Source organism: Nicotiana tabacum, chromosome 9 (assembly GCF_000715075.1).
Source record: "Nicotiana tabacum cultivar K326 chromosome 9, ASM71507v2, whole genome shotgun sequence".
Classification (NCBI taxonomy): Eukaryota; Viridiplantae; Streptophyta; class Magnoliopsida; order Solanales; family Solanaceae; genus Nicotiana; species Nicotiana tabacum.
In genome coordinates, this window is record NC_134088.1 from 109,098,305 (window position 1) to 109,109,146 (window position 10,842).

Below are 10,842 nucleotides of genomic sequence, written 5' to 3' on the forward strand. Positions count from 1 at the left end.
CAACACACGCGGGGTAAACAGCATGGAATCTCCCGAGATACTATCTCGTAGTCCCAAAATAAATATGTAGGGGGATCTCCCAAGATACCGTCTCATAGTCCCAAAATAAATATGCAGGGAGAGCTCCCGAGGTACCGCCTCGTAGTCTCAAAAGTAAATAAATAGGGAGAACTCCCGAGGTACTACCTCGTAGTCTAAAAAGTAAATATACAGGGAGAACTCCCGAGGTACCGCCTCGTAGTCTCAAAAGTAAATGTGCAGGGAGAACTCCCGAGGAACCGCCTCGTAGTCTCAAAAGTAAATATACAGCTCAAACCGATAAATACAACAGTTAACAACAAGATTTATACAGTTATACTGATAAGGAATAAGGAAAAACAGGAAATTAACTATACATGCTTCACAGAGTTCAAATATGCAGTTAAAGCACGTAGACATGCGATATTAGACTAAGCAGGATAACTACACATACTGGAATAGCTCAATTAAGAATGAAAACAAACTAATACTCATTTAAACGGTATAACTCAAATAAAAGGGAAAACAGGTTGCTACTCAGTAAAATAAATCGGGTTTTACAATAAATAGTCTGTGTACGTAGTCGTCACCTCACGTACACGGTGCTCACATATCACAACAGTACCAAATCCTAAGGGGATTTCCCCCACACAAGGTTAGGCAAGACACTTACCTCGAACCAAGCTCAATCAATCAGTAACTATGCGTTATCTACGAATATCCGACTCTGAATGGCCCAAATCTAGCCAAAATCAATTACATACCATAAATACAACTATAAGAAACTAATCTAATTAACAAAATCAAAGCTAAAGCAAAAAATTAGAAAATCGCCCCAAAAAGTCGACCCAGGCCCATATCTCGAAATCGGGTAAAAGTAACAAAATATGAACACCCATTCACTCACGAGTTCATTCGTACCAAAATTATCCAAATCCGATATCAAAATCACAATCAAAACCCAAAACCTTAGTTAAAGAACTTCTTCCCATGCTTCCTAAAATTTCCACCCAAATCCGAAATTAAAAGATGCAATTAGTGATAGATTAGTGGAATATAACCATAAATGGGCTAAGAATCGTTACCCAAAAGCTTCCTATAAAAATCTCCCAAATTATCGCCCAAATCCGAGTCCTCAAAGTCCCAAAATTTAAAATGGGATAAAGCCCTCGAACTTGGCCTTTTCTGCCCAGCAATTTCGCATCTGCGGGCCTATAATCGAACCTGTGATGCCGCACCTGTGGAAATTCTATCCTAGGTGCGGACTTAACTTAAGTCCCCTGGGTCCGCATCTTCGAGAGAAGCGTCGCACCTACGAATGCGCTCCTGCGACCAAGGAACTGCACCTGTGACCCTTACCGCTCCTGCACACAGACTAACCGCAAAAGCAAGGCCGCTTCTACGCAATTACCTCTGCACCTGCGAACTCAGCTTGGGCTGCCAAATCCTGCATCTGCGCTGCTTAATCCGCACGTGCGAGTCCACACCTGCAGTCTTCCCACCGCATGTGCGAAAATACCAGAAACTTCAGCAAATACACAAGTCTAATTTTCGATCCATTAAGCATCTGAAATACACCCGAGGCCCCTGGGACCTCAATCAAACATACCAACAAGTCCTAAAACACCATACAAACTTAGTCGAGCCCTCAAATCACATCAAACAATGCTAAAAACACGAATCACCCTCCGATTCAAACTTAATAAACTTTGAAACTTTAAACTTCTACAACCGATGCTGAAACCTATCAAATCGCGTCCGATTCGACCTCAAATTTTGCACACAAGTCATAATTGACATTATGGACTTACTCCAACTTCCGAAATCGGAATCCGACCTCGATATCAAAAAATTCACTACCGGTCAAAATCTCCAAAAATTTAACTTTCTCCAATTCAAGCCTAAATCAGCTACGGACCTCCAATTCACAGTCCAGACATGCTCCTTAGTGAAGAATCACCCAACGGAGCTAACAGAACTAACGAAACTCTATTCCGGAGTCGTCTTCTTATAGTTTCAACTACAGTAAAAAATCTTAAGACTTAAGCTTCTGTTTAGGGACTAAGCATCCCAAAACACTCCGAAAATACAACCAAAGCCTCCCGATATGTCACATAAGCAGAAAGTGATACAGGGAAAGCAGTAAACAGGGGATCAGGGCTATAACTTTCAAAATGACCGGTTGAGTCGTTACAAGTAACGAGACTTGATATTTTCGAGGGAGGTGGAATTCTCATTTGTGAGGTGGTGTCGTAGTCCTTGTTTCAGCACATTAAGGTCCGCCAGTGTTATGGTCTTCTTTGATTTGCCTTGGGGCAGGGTTTTATGAAATGGTGCCTGCGAAGCGGTTGTTAGAGATAGCGGTGTGTAGCAGTTTTGGAATCAAATTGGTGTTTCTAATGTTGATGGCTTGAGAAAGATGAACTTATAGGAGGTTTAGAGTTGGTAGCAATTTATTAGTTCATGTTCTACATGTATAGATTTGATTTGAGGCAATATTAGAGCAATGAAGGATGAGGAAGGACATGTCAGGAGGTGTCTCGCGGTGGTTAAATTATTAGCAGGTCAAGTATGAAGAGCAGAGGTCGAGAAGTTGCTTAAAGGATATAGTTTAACCGAAGTGAGAGTGGCAGAGCAACATATGGATTATGTGGTAGGATAGTCACATACCTTGAGAAAAGTTTAGAGCGATTTGGGAATCGTGGTGGGAAGCGTCTAGGTATACGGATTTTATTTGAGATGGAAGCTACTGCACTGAGCAAGATTGAGTATGGAAAAGAGGAGTTTGCTTGAAATGAAAAGGGGTGTGAAAACTTGATTATCCTTTTTGGATGCAACGTGACTTCGAGTTTGGAACGTATTATCGGACTTTCAGTTAATGTCAATGGGGAAGGAACAAACTTGTACAGCTGGTGGACGAGCATGGGCTCATGAGGGTTTACTGAATGTGTGGTAGTTGTACCCAGTGCAGCGTTGTTGGAAGATGTCGGCATGGAATTCCACAAGTAGGTTATCTCCTGTGAGCAGGTTAGCAGTTGCGTGATGTTGATGAAGCTTCTACGAAGAATTCTACTTGCTACCCGGTAAGAAATCGAATAAGTGATGGTGGCCGATGATTTGGATTGTTCAATAAACTTTTAACAAACGATTTTGAGAAATTTAGCGGGTTAAAGGTGCGAGATCATGGTAATTGAGTAGAAGGAATCCTTGCGGTTTCTAGGTTTATGTAATTGTAGCTTAAAGCTAAGTGGGGGAGCCCCACCGTCTACGATTGGACCATGTGGTTGTCTGCTTGTGCGTTTTCTGGTTATCGGTGTATTGGTGGGTTATTATGACTAAGGAAATAAAACATCAGGGGTAATTCGAGCAAAGAAATTGATAAATATGTGATATATTTTGCCTTATCGATTCATGTACAGGTTTTGGGAAGACTCAAAGTTTATGCTTTTAGTGGATGTGATGTACAAGGAAAAGAATTTAGCCGGTTGCTTCTTTGAGAGGGTGTTCATGTACTAGCAGAGCGTTGGAGTTTGGTTATATTCAGGACCAGGTTAGAGTGGGTGACTCCACATCGGTCCTAGTGGGTTCAATAATTAAAGTGCAGTGCCTAAGGATTTCGGGTCCGTTGTGTGGTTAAGGATCGAGTTGTTGCAGTGGATTATGAAAGGGGCTTGGAGTGTTCTATGTTATCATCGTGTCTGTGGTGCAGTATTAGAGGAAAGGGAGAAATAGCTTCGGATTCGCGGAAGGTCTTACAGATTGGGTGTACCAGTTGGAGATGTTATTGTGCGCTTGAGGAGGGTATGAAATGGTTCATGGGTATTGAGACGATGTGGTCTCATGATTCGGGTCACTCTAGATGAGTGCGGATTGAGTTATTATGTTTTTTAATGGAGCTATTATTATTTCTAAGACAGGTCAAGAGTAAATCGGAGGAAGTTGGGTCGATTGGTAATGGTTTGAATCAATGTGAATGAGGCAATGATCAATTCCTTAGACATGTTAATGTTATACAGGTGATTTGTGGCAATACGTGCGGGCTTGACAGCCACCATAACTTGATGGATTTGGGAGGTATTTGATTCAAATGGCCTTATTGTATAAATGGATTCCGGAGGCGGTATGGCGATTTAGATCATGACTTGAAGTTTGTATTTTCTGCGGTTTGGGAATTCAGTTTCGTGTTGCAATGGTTTTCTGAAATGAGTTAAGTGAAAGGTTTCTAGCCAATAAAGTGTTTATTCTACTAGTAGTTCAGGGGTTGTGATAAATTCTTGTACTCTCGTGTAACGGCTTGATCGGTGCAGCAAGCGGCATGGGAATTGGAAGTTGAATATCAAGGTTGCGGTTCGGTATTGATAAGAATGTCACGAGCTCGGATGAGCAGGAAAGAATTTAGATGTTCAGAGTAATCTGGCATTTCCTTTAGTGTCACCTGAGAAAGGTGTCTTGTGTAAGAGGTTTTATGTACTGATTTGCGGATTCTTGATTTGCTTTACAACATTAGTACAATTGGTGATATGGAGATGCAGACTTTGCTACCCGATGCGGAAGGTCGTGGGAGCGTATCCCACGGGGAAATCTATATAAGTGTGACATGTTAGTCATTTCATTGTTAAAGATTGAAACCAAGCATGGAGATTATGGTACTATCGTTAATGTGAGAGTTTATGCCTGGAAGGCGCTCTATTACTTTGGTTGTGAACTGTGGGAGTTTGTTCTGGATTGGGCTGTTGCCCGGGTGTGTCATGAATAGGGCCATTATGGATCCTTGAAAGGTTGTTGGCCCAGTATGGTATGATCAGAATCGGTTGAGGTCCGTTGGTGGGTCTAATGTGAATGTGTGCTCTACATCTTATCGGAGGTGTTCATTCGTCATAACATCGCGTACGGAGGAGTCGTCGGTCATCTGATGTGATTCCCGTTGTCAGTTCTTCCATGTAATACTCTATTGTGCCATGTGGGTTGTGAGACAGCTTAATTATTCGCACATGTGTTGTGGTCCTGTATAGCTTGTGGTGTTATATGAGCAGGATGGCTCTCGAGATGCAGATCATTTATTTTACCTTAGTCGTGCTTGGAGTTTTGTAGCATATGTCACTATCCGTCTCCCCATGGTTGTATTTTTTGCAATTGGCGTGCTTGTAGTCGATATTCAAGTATTTCATAGGTATAAGCATTATGGCTTGATGTGTATTTGCTTATTTACTGTTATGTGTGGATCGGGTGGCACGCCGCCACGAGTATGTTGTTTAGATCGGGTTGCACGCCGCAACGGTATCATGCGTGAATCGGGTAGTACGCCGCAACAGTGAGATGTTGAGTACGGTTCCATATACTTATTTCTGTGTATTTGGTTTCTCATTCTCTGAGAAAGGTTCATAGCATCTATTCGGCTGTTTTATTCGTTACGCGGGCTGGGTAGTTCTTTTCCAGAGTTCGCTCTTCCTTATGTATTATATTCAAGTAGTAGCTTGTCGGCGCATTGATGGTGTCATATGAGATCTTGGTCAGTGTTTGAGGTAACTTATTGCCTGAGTACCTTGTGCTAGGTGAGAAGAGTTTATTGGACCTGAAATCAGTGCAATCAGATTTATATAAGGTATATTAAAGAGCAAATATCGTTATTCGATTCAAAATGAGGTAATGGTTCTTGTCAGGAAGAGAGACTCTGTGATTTGTTGCGAGAGTTGGAACCGGGCTTACATGTGTTATGAGGTGTATTGCGGGCATTAGATTCGTGAAATTTCAGCTATTGTGGTCGGAGGATGCTATTATGGTTAAACGACTTATGATGTGCATGGCATGATTTCAACGGAGGAGCATGATCATGTTGATACATTGTGTGGTGATTGACGTGGTGTTTGTATATTAGAATTGGGTCTCGTGGAGAATTTCGGATGTTGGAATTTTGTTCTAAAGCTTGTTCGCTAAGGTTATAGGAAGGATCTTCAGTTTGGTTCGATCTCACGTGCTCACATAAGTTGTGGTGGCACGGGTTGGTACACGAGGTGTAAAACAATGATTTTGGACAACTCCAGAGTAGTTCTTGGCACATTCGAAGACAAACATATGTTTAAGTAGGGGAGAATGTAACGACCCGACCGGTCGTTTTGAGCTCTAGCGCGTCTATCTGCGGTTTGAGGCCTTGAGTAGCTCCACTTCAGGTATTATGACTTGTACGTATGGTCGGAATTGAATTTCGGGAAGTTCGGAGTTGATTTAGAAAGAAATTCTAAATTTAGAAGCTTTAAGTTGGAAGGGTTGACTAAGGTTTGACTTTTGAGTAAACCACGTTGCAATCGAGATCTGAAGGTTCCAATAGCTTCGTATCGTGATTTGTGACTTGTGCGTAATGTTTGGCGTCATTCCGGAATATTTAAGTGTAATTAGGATGTGTTAGGCAAAGTTTGAAGTTGGAAGAAAGGTTTTTGGCCATCGATTCGTAATTTTGATGTTGTTTGATGTGATTTGAGGCTTCGACTAAGTCTGTATCACGTTTTGGGATATGTTGGTATGTTTGGATGGGGTTCCGGGAGCCTCGACTTTGAAACAGATTGGAATTCGGCTTTGAGGAGATGTTGTTGTTGCTGAAGACTGGTGTAATCGCACCTGCGGAAGGAGTGGCCACAGATGCGGTCACGCAGGTGCATAGGGGGTCGTCACATGTATGATTTTCGTGAAAAAGGTATGGGGGCGCAGGTGCGAGTCAAATTCTGCACATGCGAAGTCGCTATGCGAAGAAGGGGTCGTAGAAGCGGTGTTGGGTTAGAGGCTATGGTTTCGCAGGTGCGAGGGAATTTCTGCACCTACAAGCTCGCATGTGCTGGCTGTTGGTCGCAGAAGCGGGAATGTGCCTTGGGCTGAAGGAGCACAGAAGCGCAATGGTGGCTCGCACCTACATTTGCGCAGAAGCAGACATTCTATCGCAGGTGCGATGGAGCACTTGGGCAGTGCACTTTGCAGAAGCGAGCTTTGCCTTGCAAAAGCGAGATCGGAGGTGCGACAAATTCGTCCGCAAGTGAGAAATTCGCTGGGCAATGGGGTGTTTCTAATCTGAGACTTAGCCCATTTCTCTCACATTTTCATTTGGTTGGGCGATTTTTGGAGCTAATGGAGGGGAGAATTTCATCATCTATTGTGAGGTAAGTTATTCCCACCTATTGTAAGTTAAATATATGGATTCTATAAGGATTTAAAATGTAAATTAGTAGAAATTTAGAATTTAGGTAGAAAACCTAGAAATTGGTATTTTTGGATTTTGACAACTAAATTGGACATGTATTTTGAAATAAATCATATATTTGAATTTGTGGTGTCATGAGTAAAGTTTTTCTTCAAATATTTTTGAAATCCGGACACGTGGGCCCGAGGGTTGACTTTATTGACTTTTCGAGTGGAGTTGAAAATTACTATAAATTGATTAATTATAAGCATTGGAGTATATTTTGATTGATTTGCACATTATTTGAGTAGTTTCGGGTCGTTTGGCTTTGAGTTGAAGAATTTGAGAGGCATTGTAGCCGATTATGAAACTTCGGAGCGAGGTAAGTCTCCTGGCTAACTTTGTGAGGGGAAAACTACCCCTAGGTGATGTAATTGTTATGTGCTATTAGTAGTGTATGATACGTACGCACGAGGTGACGAGAGTCCGTACGTAGCTAAAACGTGTTTATGTCCGGGTAGACTTAGGACTTTACCATGTAATTTTTGAATTCATTCACGTGGCTTAATTTATTGAAAATATAATTGAATTTGATTTAGAAATATATACATATATATTAGGCCGAGCCTTATTACCTTGAGTTGTTGGCAAGTTATTTGAGAAATGGTAAAGGTTATACTCACCTTGTGTTCATATACTGTATCGTAAGCTCGTGTCTCGTAATTCGATATAATTTTCTTCCTTTTTTGTGGAGCGGGTTGAACGCCTTGGCAGGATTATATACCACACTCTCGTGGGAGCAGTCTGTTCGCCTCGACAGTATAATAGATGCATCAATGGTTCGTGCCGCTCGACCCTCGACAATGTACATATTATGATGGGATCAGGCTGATCGCCTCGGCAGTATCATACTCCTTTTGAGATATCGTCGTACAATCTTAGCATAATCATGCGTTATATCGCTAGCAGCTCGATTATTCGCGAGATTTTCCTTCCACCTATGCCTTGCATTTTGTATGGAAAATTTTATCCATTTGTTATTGGCACTTTATATTTCCGAGCTGTCGAGATAGAATACGAGATTGAGAGACTGATATCGTTAAAAGAAATTTTGGAAGATTGTGTTAGTTACAGATTTTCCTTACTATTATTATTGTACTCTTATATTTTTATTATTTACCATATTGATTTATTGGACCGCTAGTAAGTATCGATGTTGACCCCTCGTCACTACTTCTCCGAGGTTAGGATAGATACTTACTGAGTACGCGTTGATTTACGTATTCATGCTGCACTTATGCATTAAATGTGCAGGATCTGACAGGTTCATTTGATGATAATCTTGGCATATTGTAACGACCCGACCGGTTGTTTTGAGAATTTAAGTCCCATTCGACGGCATAAGATCCTAAGTAGCTTCATATTGTGTGTATTGACTTGCGTGCGTGGTTAAATTTAGTTACCGGATGATTCAGATTGGTTTGGGACACTTAGTCCCTAAAACCGAAGCTTAAGTCTTAGGATTTTTCCCGTCGTTATAACTGTGTGAAGACGACTCCGGAATGAAGTTCCGGCGGTTCTGTTAGCTCCGTTGGCTGATTTAGGCTTGAAATGGCGAAAGTCGAATTTTCAGAAATTTTGACCGTTTGATATCGGGGTCAGAATGTGATTCTGAGAGTTGGAACAACTATGTTATGTTATTTGGGACTTGCCTGCAAAATTTGACGTCTTTCTGGGTAGATTTGATAGGTTTCGATGCGAGTTTTAGAAGTTGGAAGATTTGAAAGTTCATAAGTTCGATTCATGGTGTGATTCGTAGTTTCATCGCTGTTTGATGTGATTTGAGACCTCGAGCGAGTCCATGTTAGGTTGTGGAACTTGTTGGTATGCTTGGACGGGGTCCCGAGGGGTCCCGTGTGTGTTTCGAATGAGTTTTAGATGATTTTTATAGTTTTGAACAGGTATGTTTCTTGTGTTTTCGCACCTGCGACACTTTGGAGCACAGGTGCAGCTCCGCTTCTGCGTGATCCTGGTCACTTCTGCGATCATTGAGGCTTGGGACTGTTAGATAACATGCATGTAGGATCGTGCGAAACAATTAAGATCGACTTCCTTCGATATTCATCTAGATACCATGTCTATAAGGCCTTAATTGACTAATTAAATTAATGTTTTTGTTGTTCTTGTCATAGTGTCACGCCCCAAACTCGGGGAGCACGACCGGCGCTCAACCGAGTAAACCCGGCTGAGCAAGCCTGTTAGATTTCATTCTACCCAGATTTAACAATGAATAAAGAGGAGATGTACTCCATTAATCAAACACTAATAAAATTTCATTAGCAACTTCCATTTCATTTCCATTAGAAGCTTCATTCATAATTTCCAAAATGTTACAAGTTTATAGATATAATGAAAAACATGTTTGCCAAATACCAACATTTCTAGTTTTGACTCCCAACATCAACCACCACCCACAACCTCTCAATGGAGCCTCTAAGTACAATAGAAGAGTAATATAGAGATGCCGGCAACAAGGCTCCGACTATACCTCAAAACACAGTACATGAGAAATAAAAGATATATGACCCCGAAATGAAGTGAGGCTCACCAAGTCAGCTGAAGAGAGTGTACCGCTATCACTGATCAATGTCGCTTGCTGTAGAACCACCTGCATCCATTAAAGATGCAGTGTCCCCGATAAAAAGGACGTTAGTACTGTCGAATAGCACTAATATGTATAGCTAAAAGTCATCTTTCAAAATAGAATGCCCATATGAGAAAAGGAAATATATAGAAACAACAAGTCACAATCAACAATATCTAAATGTCAAGTTAAAACATAATAATTTTCAAAATACGAACTTCATATAGAATTTTGGTTCGGAGATCATTAGAACTGATATACCACTATCTTTTTTAGCACGGAGTCCGATCATGCCCAATTGGCTAGGCCATCTCCCCACGAATAATGTGGTTTGAGATGTGATGCGAAAGAAAGTTGTTACCAAGAGTAGTACAACCATGTGCGCAACATGGCGTTCGATCTCCACCCGATCAGCTAGGTTGCTTTCCCACATATGCCATATGGGTTGACTTTTTCAATTCACAGTTGTTACCAGTTTCATCCCAATTAAGGGAAATAATCACAATTTCACTAATATTTCAATTTCATCCCAAATAAGGGGAATAACCACAATCCACCCCTACACCGGCACATGTAGTTTCTGGTGTGGGCCTTATGACCCACTCTTCCTCGGTTTTGCTAATGATACTCCCCAAAAAAATTTGAATTGATTTGCACACAAAGGTAACATAAATACAATTGTACTCACCTCCACATCTTTCACTTTGTATAAATTCTCATTAGTATTTTCAGTCACTCACAACAAATATATTCCCTTGGCTCATTTGGCCATTCACAAGATTCTTTATTCCTGGCACGGTGGCCGTATTTCATATTCCATACTTTCACCTTTTTCAATTTCAAAGATCTCCATCAAATATCAATATATAGAATATTTCAGCAATCATATGCCTAAAATTCATTAGTAATGGAAACTTTAAACATAAAAGGTTTCTTCCCAAAGAATGAGGCATACCGACCATCAATAGAATCATGCATCACGATCATACACAATCAATACACCGTTTATTCTTGC